Source organism: Mirounga leonina, unplaced genomic scaffold (genome assembly GCF_011800145.1).
Source record: "Mirounga leonina isolate KUSES-001 unplaced genomic scaffold, KU_Mleo_1.0 Mir_127, whole genome shotgun sequence".
NCBI lineage: Eukaryota > Metazoa > Chordata > Mammalia > Carnivora > Phocidae > Mirounga > Mirounga leonina.
The window spans coordinates 78,661,607-78,680,377 of NW_023270316.1; the positions used below are offsets into that span (position 1 = coordinate 78,661,607).

At 40.8% G+C, this 18,771-nt stretch overlaps 1 long non-coding RNA gene across 2 annotated transcripts; it reads right to left on the reverse strand.

Annotated features, from left to right (window-relative positions):
• Nucleotides 1-371: 371 nt before the first annotated feature.
• Nucleotides 372-18,738, reverse strand: LOC118009596. 2 transcript variants are annotated; one of them, XR_004678979.1, is made up of 4 exons: nucleotides 18,479-18,738; nucleotides 8,657-8,741; nucleotides 2,389-2,524; nucleotides 372-482 (listed from the first exon to the last, which is right to left on the reverse strand). It is a non-coding gene; the product is annotated as an uncharacterized LOC118009596 (long non-coding RNA). The 2 variants fall into 2 exon arrangements; XR_004678980.1 differs by lacking the exon at nucleotides 8,657-8,741.
• Between the last annotated feature and the right edge of the window lie 33 nt (nucleotides 18,739-18,771).

Genomic DNA, 18,771 nt, shown 5'->3' on the forward strand with positions numbered 1-18,771 from the left:
ATTTATCAATTTTTTTCTTTTGTTGGTTGTGCTTTTGGTGTCATATCTAAGAAAGCTTACCAAATCCAAGGTCATGAAGATTTACACCTATGTTTTCTTCTTAGCGTTTTATCATTTTAACTCTTACATTTAGGTTGTCGATCCATTTTGAGTTAAATTTTGCATATGGTGTGAGGTAGAGATTTACCTGTGGATATCCAGTTGTCCCAGCACCATTTGTTGAAAAGACAATTTTTCCTCCATTGAATTGCCTGGACAACCTTATCAAAAATCAATTGACCATAGAAGTATGGGTTTGTTTCTGGAATCTTAATTCTATTTATTTTATGGCTATTTTATGCCAGTATCATACCTCTTTGATTTCTGTAGCTTTGTAGTAGGTTTTGAAATTGGGAAGTGTGAGTCTTCCAAATTTGTTTTTTCTTTTGAGGATTGTTTTATCTATTCTGATCCATTGAAATTTAGGGTCAGCTTGTTCATTTCTGTGAAAAAACATTTGGAATTTTGATCAGTATCACATTAAATCTGTTGATAAATTTTAACAGTATTAAATTGTCCAATCCATGAACACAGACATATTTCCATTTATTTAGGTCTTCTTTAATTTCTTTCAACAATATTTTGTAGTTTTCAGTATACAAGTCTTGTGCTTCTTGGTTAAATTTATTCCTAAATATTTTCTTCTTTTTGGTTCTATTATAGATGGATTTTTTCTTAATTTCATTTTCATATTATTCATTGCTAGTGTACAGAAATAAAATTGATTTTTTTATATTGCTCATGTATCCTTTTACTTTGCTGAACTAATCTATTAGGACTAATAGTTTTATTCATATGTATTTTTAGGATATGTCATCTGTAAATGAAGATAATTTTATTTCTTCCTTTCTAATTTGGGTGCCTTTTATTGTTTGTTTGTTTTTTTAAGTGCCCTTATCTTTTAAAGATAAGATTTGAAATATTTATAGAAAGAAATGATGTCTGGGATTTACTTCAGAATAATCTGGGAGATACAAGAAGATAAACAAGAGGTGCCATGTGTTAAAGCTGGGTGATGGATGTGTGAGGGTTCATTATACTAATCTCTTTATTTTTGTAAATACTTTAAAATTTCCATAATAAAAACCAAAATGAACACTCCTGGAGTCCTCACTTTGGATGGACTTTTGGACTCAGAATGTCTGGGTAAGGAGTGAACTTTTTAAACAAGCTCCCCAGACTATACCTATAGAAAATATTGTTTGAGGGTTTCCATCCCAGTCTGTGAATTACAAGTGAACAGAGCTTTCTTTATCCTGGCCCAGGATCCCCTCCAGGTTTTCACCACCTTGGTGCTTTGCCAAACTCAGGTCTGTGTTCGAGAAGCCATGATGAAAGATGCCCCTTTACTTTCACAAAAACCTGTGATTAGGCAATGTCATTTGTATATATTGACTTAGTGAATATTTTGGTTGCTGAAAATGTTAAATTTCATTAACTTGTCACTCAATTAGGCCACTTCCACAAAAAAGGGGGGGCCACGCATACATGGTTGAACCCAAGTTTTTAAATTAATATTCCACTTGTTTCTACCTTTTGTCTCATCGCTATTAAGTACCACAAGTTTAAGAACAAACTGCCTTCAAACCAAATGTCAGCAAACTGTGTAACGTCACACAAGCCAATTTTTCTTTGTTTTTTTTACATGAGAATAACTTAGCAGTTCAACAGAAGTAGATTGTTTTATTTTAAAATACAATAAGAAAAAATATCTAATTCTGCCTTCTAGATTTTGAAGGTGAAACTATATAGCTCTCTGAGCCTTATTTTGGGGTACTATTTAAAAATTTTGTTTCCACCAAGTTTAGACCACACAGGCTGCCCCCCAGAGTTGCCCCTTCTGGGCCCCGTTTTTGCTTTCCATAGCTGCACTCATCTGAACTTCAGACTCCAACTGAGCCCTGACTTTTGGTTTGATACCCTCTGAGCACTCAAGCCCTTGCTCTGTTGGCATATTACTTTGAACTTCTTACGGCTCTGTTGCTGCCGTCATTATTTCTCTTGTATGTGGGGCTCTCTCCATCAGTCTTTTCTGTTCCTTCTCTTCACAGTCCTTGGCACAAAAGTGCTCAATGGATGTTATTGGCTGACATCCAGTCCTATCCAACTTTACTAAATAGCACACCTACAGAAACTAAACATTACGCTATCATAGGATCCCGGGCATTTGAAAGAATATTGTTAACATGCGCCGCGCCCAGGTTTATGTTTAGCATTTAGCAGCGGAGCAATGAAGGCAACTGCAAATATGAAGTTCATTTGCAGTTCAGCAGAGAAGTACTTGTTTTGCACACAAATGAAACCCCATACATCCACGTCTTGCCAGTTGTGCTTTTTCGTAGAACTTACATGTAGTGACTGCATCTTAAATTAATGTCCAGCACTGCCAGGGAATTTTCAGGGCTGAGCCCCTCGTACTGATGTTTGTCCTCGGTCAGCCCATTTGGTGCTTGAGATAATGCCCAGTAGATAGGAGAACGGTTTCCTGGAAGTGAAAGAGCAAATTCCTCTGAGCATTCCTCATGGTGTCAGGAATTGCTTCTCTTGAGGAAGGAATTGAAATCATTTGGCCATCTCTCTTTACCCATAGTCTCAATTTCCTGACATTCAGAGTTTTTCAGTGACACATTCTGCTGGGCGTGTGAACTGACCAAACAGGGTGTGGCCTCACAGAGCGTGCTGTGGTGAGCAGACCGTCTGACCTCTTGTTTCCAGCTGAGACGGGGCCAGTGTTTGCGTGCATGTGTGTGCGTGCGTGTGTTAGCAAAGGATAGGGTTTGACTTTGATCAGTTCAGCTAACTTTGTGAGGAACATAAAAGCAAACCAAAAAAAACGGTGAAGTGGCGACATAAGATTATGGGATATCGACAAGTTCAAAGTCATCTTTGTATTTCCAGTCTAACCTGTAAATCCTATGTTTTTTCTCTTTTTCTAACAGCACTAAAGGAAAACTAGGGTTATCCCTGAATCAGAACCCCGAGTTTTAGAGATCCACCATAACACATTGCTCTACCCTTGCCAAACAAAATGCTTGTCAGGCCTTAAAAAGGCTTAGAATTAATCCCACAGCTGCCAGTTATGATATTCGACTTGTGGCGTTCCTTCCTAAGGTTAGGGAAATTCCATTCAAAGTCCCCAGATTCTTTGTTTGTTTTTTTTTTTTTTCAGCATATACAGCATGTGGAGTTTAATATGGATAGTTTTATGAAAAAACAATTCTGTATCTACAGGATGTTGGTCACAACTGTGCTTTACTTAAAAATCATCATAAATGCCCTATTTATATTTCTGTTCATGATTTCTAAGAAAGCACAGCTATGGGCTATAATTGGTAGCATATGGTGCTATTACCTTCTGTAGAAATGCATTTCCCTCCCTCAATTTGATGTTAATAATTTGATTCATTAGGCTGAAAACTCGCCGAAAGATTGTTGGCTTTATCCTTCCATCTAGGATGTTCTTTTCACTCTTGAGATTTGGTAAGCTCCAGCTCCTCAAAATTTTTCCTTGGATAAAAATTTTATTTATTCAACAACCATCTACCATATGCCAGGGCCTTCACATACATTGTGTTATTTGATCCTATGACACCGTGAGAAGGATACGAATCCCTGCTTTATAAATGAGGAAACCAAGGCTCTGAAAAGTTTTGATGAAATTGGTCAAGATCTCACAACTAACCAGATATGTTGGCTCCAAAGACTGGCTCTTTCCAGCGCACTCAGCTGCCTCCCAGACCAGAGGTTATAGGCTTGTAATCCAGGATCAGGAAAAGTTTTGTGGAGGAAGTGGCAGGATGGGGAGCTCTTTTAAATCAGAGTGATAGAAGCTTTCAGAGCAACAAGTGGGAAAAAGTACTAGGGAACAAAACCATGTGGAAAATAAACAGATCTGCAACATACACACAACCTTTCTGGGCACCTGAAATCACACCATTAGAAAGTAGTTACTTTCAATCGTTCTATCACATTAATGGATCACGTCCTAGGTGCCAGCCTTGTTCTAGGGTGCTGAGGATGAGCTAAGACTAAAGTAATCCCGTCATAGTGCAGTTGACAGTAGCAGGGTAAGGTCTCTCCTTCCTTCCCCCCCTTCACTTAGTAATTCATTTATACCTTTCTTTTCCAGGAGCTTCAGAAGTGCATCCAGGAGACAAGACTCAGAGAGAAGCCTGGGAGTGGGTTCTGGGTGGTGGACTATTCCTGGGATGGCAGAGCTGCCCATGGGCATCAGTTACCCCAGGGAGTCTCTCTGTGTCCAGCCTGGGTCCCATCTCGGAGGGGAGGGAGATGCTACCAGGCACGCAGAGGGGCAGGGAGGCTGTTGGGAATAACCCATTTACTCTGAATGGCGTCCTGGTCCACCTGTCTAGGCCTTTGTTCAGAGTCTTGTTGCCTTGGTCCTAGTGAGGACCAGTCTTCCTCACACACCTGCACCTGCCTGGTGTGCTCATCTCACCCAGAGATGAAACTGCCTCCATTTTTGTCTCCCCTACAAGAGGAGAGCTCTTCACAGGTGAGGCGGGCTTAGTCCTCTCTCCTTTGGCTTCACACAGGCTGGGGTGCAGTAAGGCTGAATCAGGCTGAAGGGAGAGAGGGAGAGGTGGGCTGGGGAACAAAGGAGCTCAGAGCGGATGGTGAAAAGGAGCTTCCTTCAGGAAAGAAAAAAGGTGGGATGCATGTGATGTTGGTTAGACCCAGAGGTAGACAGGCAGCTCTGGGATTTAACGGATGTGAGGCTCCTCCTTTCTCCCTATAAGCCCAACTGGACTCTGCGCATCAACCTTATAAGCCGAGTGGGAGTTGTGAACCAGTAAGTCAGCCTGAACTTGGTTTCCTGATGTGTTCTGTTTCACCAGCATTGTGTATTCACAAAAATTGACTTTGTGAACTTTTAGATGAGGTATGTGTCCCCCCACAGGCCCCAGTGTTCTTTATTTCTTACAGAGGTCCAAACACAGGGTCATTTTACTGACCCTGGTTGATCTGTGGAGGTGTTTGCATAGCCTGAGTTCTATGGCAATATCGGGGGAGGTACCCGAAAAGCAGGAGTCGCTGACATCCCCCTCTTTGTCATTCCCTATGTAACCAAATTCCCTATGTAAGCCAAATTTTGTTGATCTTGCCTCTTCAGCAGCCCCCGTACCCATCCAATTTTTCCATGCCCACTGCTGTGGCTCTGGGGTGACAGTTGGCAACCTTTTCCTGTAATAAGCCAGAAAGCAAATATTTAGGCTTTACAGGCCATATGGTATCTGTCACAACTACTCAAGTCTAGTGTAGGGCAAAAGCAGCTATAGATAATATGTAAATGAATGAGTGTGGTTGTGTTCTCATAAAGCTTTATTCATGGACACCGAACTATAGATTCATAAAATAGTCATGAATCATGAAATATTATTATTTTTCTGACCTTTCCCCCTATTTAAAAATATAAACACCATTCTTAGCTCAGGGCCCACATAAAACCAGGTAGTGGCCTAGATTTGGCCCATGGGCCGTGGTTTGCTGACTCTTTGTTATGGGTTGAGTTGTGTCCCTCCAAAATTCATATGTTGGAGTCCTAAACCCCAGTATCAGGATGTGACCTTATTCAGAGATACAGTCTTTGTACTGGTAATCAGGTTGAAGTGAGGTGGTCAGGTTGGGCCCTAATCCAGTATGATTATATGTCCTTATAAAAAGGGGAAATTTGAACGCAGACACATACAGAGCAAGACCATGTGAAGACACAGGAAGAAAATGACCACCAACAAGCCAAGGAACACCTGAAGCTACCAGGAGCTCGTAGAGAGGCCTGGAACAGATTCTCCCTCACAGCCCTCACCAGGAACCTGTCTATTGACATCTTGATCTCCAATTTCTACCCTCCCCGACCATGAGACAATACATTCCTGTTTAAGCCCCCCCAGTTTGTGGTATTTGTTAGGCAGCCTCAGCAAACCCCTCTCGCCCTGCTCTGAGGAAGCGCCCTCATCTCTCACCTCTGTGAGGCCTGTGACTGCTTAAGCTCACGTCAGTCCTCAGTGTAGACCTTCTCAGTGACTGCCTGCTGTTCTGAGGTAGATAAAGAACCGCATCCTTACCCTTCCCAGAAGTCTGGCCCTGCCTGCCCTCTAAACCTTTCCTTTCAACTCCCCGCCCTTGTGCCCTCCTGCCTTGGACACTTCCCGTGGCTGCGGTGTGACCATTGCCTTCAAGGGCCCCTTCCTTGTATATGTGTATAAAGGCAAATATAATTGATAATTGACATTACATTCATATTTTTCTTTTGATTTTAAAAGATGTTAAAATTAGAACGCTTTTGTGGGCCTGATAAAGAGGTTGCCCTGGCAGTTCCCTCTACCTCATGGTGAGGCTGAAGGGGGACATGAGAGGGACTCAGGTCACCAACATCTCCTTCAGCCCCTCCAAGTAAACTTTTGTGGTCCCTAAATCACTCCTATTAGCATCACCAAGAGGGGTTTGTTTGGTGAAAAACATGAGGGTCCTTCCAGCAAGAGTAGACTGGCTACCATCTTCAAAGGACACTCATTAGCCCAGCACTCCCTCCCCCATATAGAAATTCTCCAGTACCCAGGCCAGGGATGCTGCTCCCACCCCATCCCTACCCTTTGCCTGGTTACCTTCCACTCACCCTTTAGCTCTCAGATGTCATTCCTTCAGGAAGAGCATCCCTGACTGCCTCCTGTGCCCAACAGGTTAGAGGAATTAGATGATATGACACTTACTACTGTTTCTAATCATGCATTTGTTTTTGATTTAGGGCCACCTCCTCCTTCTTGGAGTGGTAATTTCTATGATGACAGGGTTCTGTTTGAGTTTGCTCACCATCATTATGATCTCAATGCCCAGCACTGTGCCTGGAATTCGATATACAGGTGATAAATGAATGGATGACAAAGTATTTCTAATTCTTGAAATTCCACCTAAAGAGATTCAGTCCTTTGAATCTTAAAGGCTTTACATCTCCTGGGTTCCCTTTAAAATGCAAATACTCAGTGGTTATTAGTTATGGAGGAAATGCAGCATCGGAATGGGCTCAGACATGGTGACCACACATGGGACCGGCACTGTCTTGGGGACATAGAGATACAGCATTGGTTACCTTCCATGAGGACTTCAAAGAACCTCCTCTCTTACTTTTGACCTTCTTTAGGGATCACTAATAAAAAGGACTGTGTGGCTCGGTTGGTTAAGCGGTTAAGCGTCTGCGTTTGGCTCAGGTCATGATCCCAGGGTCCTGGGATTGAGCCCCACGTTGGGCTTTTTGCTCAGCGGGGAGCCTGCTTCTCTTTCTCCCACTCCTCCTACTTGTGCTCTCTCTCTCTCACTCTCTTTCTTTCTGTCACAGAAATAAAAAGAATCTTAAAAAAAAAAAAAGGACTTGGGCTCAGGCAGTATTTCTAGTGCATTTAGTAATTAAAACTTAATCTGGAGAGGAAAACTGAGAAATCGGCCAAGAACAATTCTACAGTAATGGGGTGGGTAACCACAATCCAACAGCCCTGTCTGTCGCTGGAGCACCAGTGTTCCTTGATTATTTTCCTGCTGGGAGCTCAGCCCTTCTCTCTCCCCCTGCTTTGTCCCCTGAGTGCACGTTATCTGAGCTTCTGCTCCAATTGTACTTGGCTTCTTCCTCTGTTTTCCTGCCACTTCTTCCCCGTCCTAGTCAGATTTTATCTAAAATTTCTCTAGATATCAGTAGCTAACTACGTTCAGTATTTGAGTTGTTGCATGTTTGCTACAGAGATCTTCAACGCATATTCATTTTGAAAAATATATAGTGTACTATCTGCTAAATAAAGGCATACTGGGGGTGGGGGGTATCATGCTTAAAAACCAGCAAGAGCCTGGTCCAAACAAAATCCATCATTCTTTTTTTTTTTTTTAAAGATTTTATATTTTTATTTGACAGAGGGAGACATAGCGAGAGAGGGAACACAAGCAGGGGGAGTGGGAGAGGGAGAAGCAGGTTTCCCACCGAGCAGAAAGCCCGATGCAGGGCTCAATCCCAGAACCCTGGGATCATGACCTGAGCTGAAGGCAGCCGCTTAACGACTGAGCCACCCAGGCGCCCCCAAAATCCATCATCCTGATCTCTCAATGTAAAATTAATCTGTTAGTTTAGCTCTGAGTTGTGATTTTTTAGTGTAGCTTCCACTGTTCAGAAAATATTTTCCTTTCCTCTTGACTTCTTAGATGTCTAGTTCTGGGATCTGTGAAATTCATGCATCCATTGTCAAGGGAGCAATCATCTCTAATATCTGAATCTTGCTTTATGCTTTTACAGTGATTATTTGAACACTGTAGCTTCATATCTTGGGATTTTTAGTAGTCTATAAATGTTCTGTCTGCCTTGCTATTATCATCATGGTATTCATTCAGTATAGATGGGCATGAATGTGTCCCTTGATCTGGGGGAACTTTTTTTTTGAAATTCATTTTTCTCTAATTCTAAATATAATTTATATTCACTATTGTACTCTTCCCTCCCTCATAATTCCATCCTGGAAAAGAAACATTAAAGTGCGGACTTAGTCCTTTATAAGTTAACCAAATCCTGTTTGGTGTGAATGTAAACTGATTATTATCAGCAATATTAAAAAAATAATACCTTGGTTATCTGCAGCCATTTACAGGTAAACATGTCTCTTTATCCATTCTCACTTATCAACTCCTTGAAGTTCCAAGGTCTGCTTCTGAGGAAAGGCATGAAATATAACTAATTGAAATTAATTGTGTGATGGGAATAATATTTTCTGTTAATGGTAAATATTCAAATGGTTTGGGGCTACTGATGATAGTAAAGGAATGGCTTCTAATTTCAAAGTTCAGATAATTATATCTAACATGAGGGAAAAAAGAAGGGAAAGGGTATACTTATTATGGTTATTTTATGTCTGCCATCTTTATAGGGATTTCCATTTGTTCATTACGTAAAAACAAAACAAAAGAAATCAAAAACAATTGTTGAGCAGCTTCTGTTTACTAGGCAAGGGGCTAAGTACTGTGGTGGCTACTATATGCACCTAAATCCTGAGCGCTCATTCACCTCAAGGAGCTAGAAGTCTAACAGGAGAATTAGGAAAGTTTGCAAATAACCAGGATCCCAGACCATTTCCCATCAGGAGAGAAGTCCCACACAGTGCTGCAGGGAGTTCAAAAGAAAGGAAAGTGGCTACTTCTGACTTAGATAGTCAAGGACAGCTTCTTGGAGACAGTGAATTAGAAAGTGTCTAGTGAAGGAGAAACCCCCTGAAGGAGGGTGTAGCAGTTTCCTCCTGCTGCCACAACAAATTCCATAGACTTAGTGGCTTAAAGCAACAAAAATGTCTTCTCTTACAGTTCTGGAGGCCAGAAGTCCAACATGGATCTCAATGGCTAACACCAAGATGTCATCAGGGTTGAATTCTTTCCTGGAGATTCTAGGAGGGGGAGTCTATTTCCTGTCCATTTGGGTTGTTAGCAGAACTCAGTTCTTTGTGGTTGTAGGACTGAGGTTCCTGTTTTCTTGCTGGCTATAAATCGAGGGCTTTACAAAGCTTCTAGAAGCCACTGCATTCCTTGGATCGTGGCCCTTCCTCTGTATCCAAACCCAGTTGCAGGTCAAATCCCTCCCATGTTGTAGCATCCAACCTTCCCTTCTGTTCTCTTCCACTTTAAGGACCCTTTTAATTACAGCAGGCCCCACTTGAATAATACAAAATAATCTCCCCATCTCAATGTCTGTAACTTTAATCACATCTGCAATGTCCATTCTGCCATGTGGAGTAACATTCACAGGCCCTAGACATTAAGGCATGGATATCTTGGTGGGGAAGTGGCATTCTGCTACCTACCACATGGGAGTAGGATTTCGACCAGGAGAAAAAGTGGGGAGTAGACAGCCAAGCCTGGCAAAGCATGAGCAGGACATGGAGACAGATTCCAAGCAGGAAACAGCCATTTGGTTAGCATCTAGGTCTAGGGTACACACACCTGCATACATGCACACACAGAGTCAAAGAATGCAAAGGAAGCCTGGAAATACATTTTTTCACTTCATCATGGAGGGCTTGTCAACTATCAAAGAGTCTAGGCTTTGTTCGGTAGGCAGTGGGGAGCTCCTGGAGGTTTTTGAGTAGGCTGCACATTAGGACAACTGATGTGGCTTCAGGCTGTGAAGAATGGATGGGAAAAAGATGAAACTGAAAGGAGGGGAGCCCATTTAGGCCACCATAAGGGTCTAAAAATGAAAGGGAACGGTGATGCCGGGGTCTCCTATCCCATTCTTCACCTGTGCTGCAGACCTAGAAGGTGGTAAGGTAACGACTATGTGCCTCTGCAAGTCATTGATTGTATGGTAACTTATTACAGCAGCAGAATTCTCCCATTTAAAACAAGTTCTCCCCTTGAACCCTCATTGTCCTCCAGCTACTTTCATTTCCTTGTTTCTTTGCCACCTTACTCATCACAAATGTTTCCCGCCTAACGTCTCCTCTCTTCAGCCTCCCAAGAGAGAGCTCTCCGCTAAGGTTCCACTGACTGCCAAGTCTTTAAATCCAAGGGACATTTTTCAGTTCTCATTTTACCTGACTTTTTAGGAGCATGCATCTTTGTTGATCTCTCCTGCCCTGAAACACTCTTCCCTTTGTTTCTGTGAAACCACATTGACTGGAAACCACATTGACTTCCAGCTCTCTGGCAGCTTGTCTGTTTCCTGTGCAGGCTCACCCTGCTCTACTCACCATGGAATGTTGCATTTCCTCAACATTCAAGTCCCTTCCCCCTCTCCCTCTACACTGTCCCTGTGGGCAAATTCCTCTACACCTTCAGCTTTGGTGGCCACCTGCAATATATGCAGGCAACTCACAAGGTTGGATCTCCTGATCAGATTTCTTCTGAGCTACAAATGGGTGTCTACAACTATCTTCATAACACCTCCATTCACTCCACTCCACCCCAAATGATAGCTCCAAAAACAAATGCAGGATCTCAGTGCAATGGAAGGCACTATCACCCACCAGTTTGAGAAGTTAGAAACCTCACAGCCACTTGCTTCTCCCTTGGGCCATACAGCTGATCCCATTGTTATTTCTCCATTTCATCTACTCTCTTCCTCCTCCAAAGCTATCATCTTAGCCCGAGCTGTATCACTTCATTACTCGACTAGCCTTTGCCTCCTTCCTTTCAGCTCCCACTCGTCCTTCACTCAGCCCCCAGAATGATCTTTTGGAAACACATCAGGTCATGTCATTCCATCATGTCCCTTTCATGACTTCCCATTGTTCTGAGTATAAAGACTAAGATCTTAAAGTGACACACAAGGCCCTATGTAGCCTGACCCCTGCCTACCTCTCTATCCTCACCTTTTATCTCCCACCCCCTACTTATGCATGCCAATAACAATAGTCTCTTTTAGCATTTAAAGTGGTGCCTTATGTTCCTTCCCCCACAGGGCCTTTGCACAGGTAGTTCTCTCTGTTAGAATGCTTTTCCTGTCCATCTTGTTAATTTCTTTGCATCTTTTACATCTCAGCTAAAGTGCTTCCTGATTTTTTAGGCCAGATCACATCCCCTCTTTTATAAAATCTCAATGGATAGTTGTGTCTACTTTATAGTACTAGCCACAGTCCCAAATTTCCATGTTTGTAGCATTACCTCATTATTATTTACCTCTCCCACTAGACTTGTAAGCTCCATGAGAATGCCTGTGTTCAGTATTTTGTCCCTGGTACCTAGCACATCTGGGCGCCCAATGTGTTGAACAAATTAGGTACTGCTGAAGAGGGTGACAAGACTAGCATATTGTAAATGCATGATAAATATTTGAGTGAATATGTGTTCCATTTAGACCACTTTGACTTTGAAAGGTTGTCAAACCACACATATGAAAATGTCTAGAATTGGTTGGAAGTCTGGAAATGAATATGTGTGACTTTCAAATGCAAATTATAACTTTCTAACCCATGAACACACTCAAATTCCTGTGTATGTAAAATACCAGGAAGAAAAGGTAGGCAAACTCAAGATCTTGTTTTTCTTTGAGGTCACCTTTCAGTGTAGACAAAAACCTTGTTCCGTTCTTTTGTTGTGTGAACGCTGGCCACTGTGATGCTTTCTACCAGAGTGTTGTCCTCTCATCTCCTCTCTCTGCCTGAGCTCAGTTTAACTTTCTTTCACCCTCTGTGATATCTCCCCAATATTCTTTCAGCTCCTCTCTCCTCCCCGAGTATTAATTTGACAGTAGGTAAGCACAGAGAGATACCATCTGGTCTTCCCAACTTCTCTGTTTACTTCACCGTCTTATTTCTCTAACATTCTCCCTACTCTCTCCATTCTGTCCATTCTCCGCATGCCTGAAATACCAGGCTTTCCCATGACTTTGCTCCTGCCCTTCTCCCCTTCCAAGTATCTTTACCTCAAACTTTAGTTCTTTCTCTCACCTCTTTCTGAGAGGTATTAGCTCTGGGACATTTTTCAAGTTTCAACCCCAAACCAAGAAACTCTTTTTGTTCTGGAGTTGCCAGCTATCAAATACAATCTGCATGACTGCTTCCTGACTTTTACAGATTTCCCTTTGCTCTTTGAAATTTGGCAGCCTGTCACTGGCCCCCTTCCACTTCTGCATATGAAATTACCTTATCATCATCTCATCAGAGTTTTTATTATCAAAAGCCATTTATCAAGCATCTGACTATAACACACTCAATTGTTTTTTTTTTTAGATCTGATTTAACAAAATACATAGTCTTAAAAGCACTGTTCGATAAAACATTTAGTAGTTAATTTTAACGTTAAAAATAGACCATGAAAATGTTTCTTTTACAATTATGCAATTAAATATTTATTGTCAATTTAGATGAGCTCAGTTTCCCTTTGAAAATGTAAATTTCACTATTGAAATTAATTTTGTGGAGAGGAGAGTTTGAGCCTTAGACTTTTAGTTTTTCCTAAAGCAAGTATCACCAATGTTTACTGCAAAAGATGAAATTAAAAATTTGAGGGACATTTGGGTGACTCAGTAGGTTAAGCATCTGCCTTTGGCTCAGATCATGATCCCAGGGTCCTGGGTTCGAGCCCTGCATCAGTCTCCTTGTTCAGTGGGGAGCCTGCTTCTCACTCTGCCTCCCGCTCCCCCTGCTTGTGTATGCTCCCTTCTTCTCTCTCTCTCTCACTCTCACTCTCTCTCTCTCACAAGTAAATAAATAAAATCTTTAAAAATAAATTAAAAATTTGAATGGAAGGTTTTAGAACATACAGGAGCATATAGACCTTTTCAGTGGGATTTTTATTTCAGTTACATACATAACAACATGCTGCTCAAGTCTGCAAATAAAACAGAAATTGCAGCCAACTATAAACGTAATGAGAAATAAGTAAATAGCTGGTGTTGCTGTCATAGCTCACTCAGCATAAAAAGTAAGCTAACGGAGGATGTGGTAAGAAAAGAAAATTTGTTTTAGCAATTCGTCTCTTAATAATGTAAAGTGTCAACATAAGAATTCTCTAAATGCAGAATGTGATTTTTATCTTGACAGTGTTTCTTTGAGGTCTTCTGGGAACAAATCTTCTTAAACTCTTGAGCAATTCTGACTTATGCAATCACATACTTTATTACTCATCTGAGAAGCAGAGTGGCTATGCGGAGAATGAAGCTGCGCTCCGTGGTGTTGGAGGGCTGGAAAGGCAGGTCTGCAGAGACTGTCCAGGTGGCCACCGTGGAAGGCTTGCTGGGACCCTGGACCTTCTCCTAAACATGCCCCAGAGAGTTTTACCAAGTTTTCCACAAGGTCCTGTTTTCCAAAATGGAAATAAATAACAAAATAAACCAAAATCAGAGAAAATTTTTCTCTCATGAATTTAATATTAGAAAACATGTTTAAGAATGAAAACTTAATACTGGGGATTTTCTCCTCTGGTATCAGAAACATTTTCATTATTGTGAAACATAAGAGTTTGTACACTTAAAAATGGTTAAGATGGTAAATTGTAAGTTAGGTGTATTTTACCAAAATTGAAAAAAATTGGAGAGAAACCTAGAGGTGGAATCTATTAAATAGGTTCCTATTAAATAAAGGCATTTTAAAAATTACAAAATATAAAACATTTCTGATCATTCATCTGCTATCTAGTAATCTATTACTCTCTTAAAAACAATAATAATCTACTTGTCTCTAAGTCTGACTTTCTACAATATATACCCTTTGGGAAATATCCAGAAACTGAAGAAGCAAAAGGCCTTTTAACAGTTGAAATAGCCACCACGAAGTCCTAGTTCTTCCTTGCAGAGGAAAGACCTTTAGGAATGAGAAGTTCTATTAGCTCTTACTTTACATACAATTTTGATAAGCTGAGTAATCTTTCTTACACAACAGTAGATTGAAAGCAGAAAATTAGTAAGGTATGGTATTTTACTAGAGACTGGAATCTTGATAGCAGAGGAAAAAAAAAAAGGAGTTGATTATCTAACAGAGGCAAAACTAACTGCAAAGAAATCCCTCAAAAAAGCCCCCAAACAAACAAGAAGGGGAGGAGGAATGGGATTTGTTTAATGGGTAAGAGTCTTAGTTTGGGATGATAAAGTTCTGGAGATGGGTGGTGGTGATGGTTGTACAACATTGTGAACTTAATGGCACTGAACTGTACACTTAAAACTAGTTAAAATGATAAATTTTATATTATGTATATTTTATCACAATTACCAAAAAAAGGTTAGAAAAAGAGTTCATCATTGAAACAGATCCCCCAACTAATAGAGCTGATATTGTTAATCCTTTCTCTGGATTTTTTTTCTTTTCATTTTTTTTTTCTTTCTCTAGAAGTTGCTACAAGTTTGCAGAACCGAAAACTCCGAACAACAATGAATGAGTAGATCTCTTTGGCGGACCCAGAGTCATTGGTTTCAAGAAAAAGTGGTATTAAATTTTGATATTTGAGATATTAAAGTGTATTCAGTATATTTGAACTAGCAGGTAAGAAGTTCTTTATATGTAGTCTCGGGGGAAGAATATGGTTCCTATTCTTGTGGAATTTATGATCTAATCAAGGAAACAAAAGACATGGGTATAAAACAAATTAAATCAGTGTAGCTCATCTAGTTTTTTAGGGCTTTTAAGACTAGAGCCTGCTTTTCGGGCACTGAGACATAAAGAGGCTGAGCCATAATCAGGTGTTTTGCATTGGAAGCTTGGGGAGGGGGTGGGAGGCAGGTAGGTAGTCTTAGGGCATATTCCTCAGGGGCCTCAGTGAGAACCCCTAAAACATCCTGGCCTCATAACTGCAGGGGACTGGCCAGGGAGTGGATCCATAGCCTCTCTCTGCTTTGGCTCGTGCTGGAGACACATCTTTGAATTCCCCTCTTCCTCACTGCACAAAGCCCATTATTTGACTTCAGTTTCCTTATTTATAAGTGCATTATAATCATGATTCTTGAGGTCCGTGATTTCAAGCTTTGGAGTCAGATCTATCAAGGTTTGAATCCCAGCTCTTGGTTACTGGGGCTCTCTGTGTTTTAGGGTCCTCTTCCAGAAAAATGGGGTTAATAACATGGTTGTCTAGAGCATTAAATGAGAATACACAGGTTTAGGGCAGCAGCTGGTATAGAGTAAGGACATATATACATATATTTATATATATATATATACATACATACATACTATGTTAATTAATTTATACATTGTAGCTTTGCCACTGCTGTAGGCTTTATGCTCAGCTGGACTTGTGTTCTCTCTCTCTTTTCTCCTCTTCTCAGTTGATGCATTGTGTGGATGTACTTATTAAACATAATTTTTGTTAATTATTCTATTTAAAAGTATTAAGAACTATGAGACAAAAATCACCCAGAAGGGTGAAATAGGTGAAGGGGATTAAGAGTACACTTATCATGATGAGCACTGAGTAATGTATAGAATTGATGAACCACTATATTTTACACCTGAAATTAATGTAACACTGATGTTAACTACACTGGAATTAAAATTAAAATCTTCATAAAAAAATCAAGTACATATAAAAAATAATAAAGAAATAAAACAAAAAATCACCCAGAATAACTACATCCAGAAACTACAACTTTCAGCATTTGGCTGCATACTTTTCTGGACTTAAAGATTTTTTTTGAGAGAGAGCAGGGGGAAGGGCAGAGAGACAAGCAGACTCCCTGCTGAGTGTGGAACCAGAGGCAGGGCTGGATCCCAGGACCCTGAGATCATTACCTAAGCCAAAGTCAGCTGCTTAACCAACTGAGCCACCCAGGCGCCCCCCCATATCTGTATATTTTTTTTAAATTCTATATTATATGGTATAAAATATATATTTTTGTATACATATTTTAAAATATAAATATATATACTTATATTGTTTTACAAAATTGGATACCACTTGCTTTTTTTCGAACACATCTACAAGACTGTCAGCTCCAGCAGGGGATAAATCATGTGGTTTTGCTCTCCATGGTATCCCCTGTGCCTGGTTTAGCCCATGACTCATGGCAGTACTCAAAAAATAAAAAAACAAAAAACCCTAAGGAATGAATGACTTCGTATCAATAAACACATATCCAGAATAACAATAAACATGACCATTAATCATAATATTCTCCTGCATAGGTGTGTCAATTTGTCCAAGCAAGCTTTTTTTTTTTTTTTTTTAAGATTTTATTTATTTATTTGACAGAGAGAGAGTGTGCGTGTGCACAAGCAGGGGAAGTGGCAGACAGAGGAAGACAGAGAAGCAGGCTCCCCACTGAGCAGAAAGCCCTATGTGGGACTTGATCCCAGGACCCTGGGATCATGACATGAGCTGAAGGCAGACGCTTAGCTGACTGAGACACCCAGGCACCCCTCCAAGCAAGCTTCTATTTAGAAGTTTACCTGTTTCCAATTTGTTTCATATATAGATATTTGAAAACTTTTAAAAAATGGTTTTTTTAAAGGCACAAAGAATAACACAGCACACATGATTAAACCTATTCACCCAGAATCAACAAATTTTAAGATTTTGACAGTTTTGCCTCACTTTTTAAATAAAAGAAATAACATATTGGAGGTAAAGTTGAAGTCCTCATTCTGCTCTTCTCAGTTTAATTTCCCTCCTTCCTTCTACATAGGCAACAGCCATCATGAATTTGGTGCATCTTCTTGCAGTCTCCATGTCTATACTTATAAAAGTATTGATTAGTATAGGTTCTGTGGCATTTTATTGATGAATATGGTATCATAGTGTATATACAGTTCTGCACCTTGCTTTTTTTCCACTCTACAATTCGAATTCTATCATTTATCCTATGAAAAGCATAGAGCTAGTTCATTCACTTAGCTTTTTTGTCACTTGAATATCTACCTTTTATTTTCCTATTATTCCCTATTGCTGGGTATTGTAGGTTATTCTTGATTTTTCACTATTGCAAACAATGCTTTAATGGTCAGTATAACTACAAAATTTTATTGGGGTTTATACAGAATTTTTAAGTCACTAAATTCCTTTTATTTGCAACATTTCTTTGACAAAAAAAAAAATGTTTTCTTTAATTATGTTTACATCTTCGAAGACAGCAAGGGCAGGACCTTTAAACATACACAAAGAAGAATCGCAGCTAGCCCTGCCCGCCTGGGGCTGGGGAGGAGAGAGTGAGTTCAGTGTATGAGTGAAAAGGTACACAGGTGAGTGCAAGACGGACTCAATTACAGAATACCCACTGGGGACTTATACTGTCCAAGATGTCTGGGTAGAGCACAGGATAAGATTGAAAAATGAAATTGAACTCTAAGCCGCACAATCATTGGTTTAATTACCAGAGCTCAAAGAGTAGAGAAAACAGGAGAGTGATCTAGGAAGATTCATTCCTTGTGAGAGCTAAGACGGAGGCAGGGCTGAAAGCCTGGGTGGGAATTAGATGAAAGTGGACAGGATGGCAGACCAGGGACTTGTAAGGTTGTTAAAAAGTCCAGAGATAATTACCTTCATTACCATTTCTTTTCACATTAAAATTTAAGAACTTCACAAGAACTTATTAGTTAAAAAGGAAATCGGACTGGCTTTTAAAACAATATTAGCCCTCACCATCACCTGCCACAGACTGTAGGTGGTAGGAAGTATGTCAGGAGAGTCCAGAAGTAGATTAAGGATTGCTTCCAGGCTATTAGTTCAACTCACATCTCTGCACAATCCCTGCACATGCCCGTGTACCACACCCACAGACCACAAATGGAAATGCAAAACTCAGACTCACTTGTTGGTATACATTTCTATCTAGTTCTGCACATCATGAAACATTTCTCATAAACAAAATTTCCACAGCACTGGGGTTTGATTAAATTAAAACTAATTTTGGATATACATTTGAACGTCGTTTATTACTTGATTCCATGGACTAAGCTGTCCTCTTCTATCCCCTACTTTTAACAGCTGACACCTATTTGGTAACTTGGTGGCTCCTTCAGGCCTGTTAACTTACTTTCTTCGCCAGGGCTGGTGTGAGACGCTTAAGAAAACAGTGGCTTTAACGACAGTTACCAACTTTTATACCAGTGCAGTCGAAGCGGCAATACTGGAGCTGGGGGTGGATGACAAAGTGGCAAAAAGGTCCGCAAGAGTCGGCGGGGAGGCCGCGGGCAGGTGGCGACGGGCGCTGTTGGCCGCGACCGGGAGGCAGGAAGCGGCGGCGGGGCGGAGCGGGCCGGCCGCCGAGCAGCCAGGGCCGCAGGCGCCCCGCCCGGGCTGGTATGCGGCCGAGAGTGACGCGGGAGG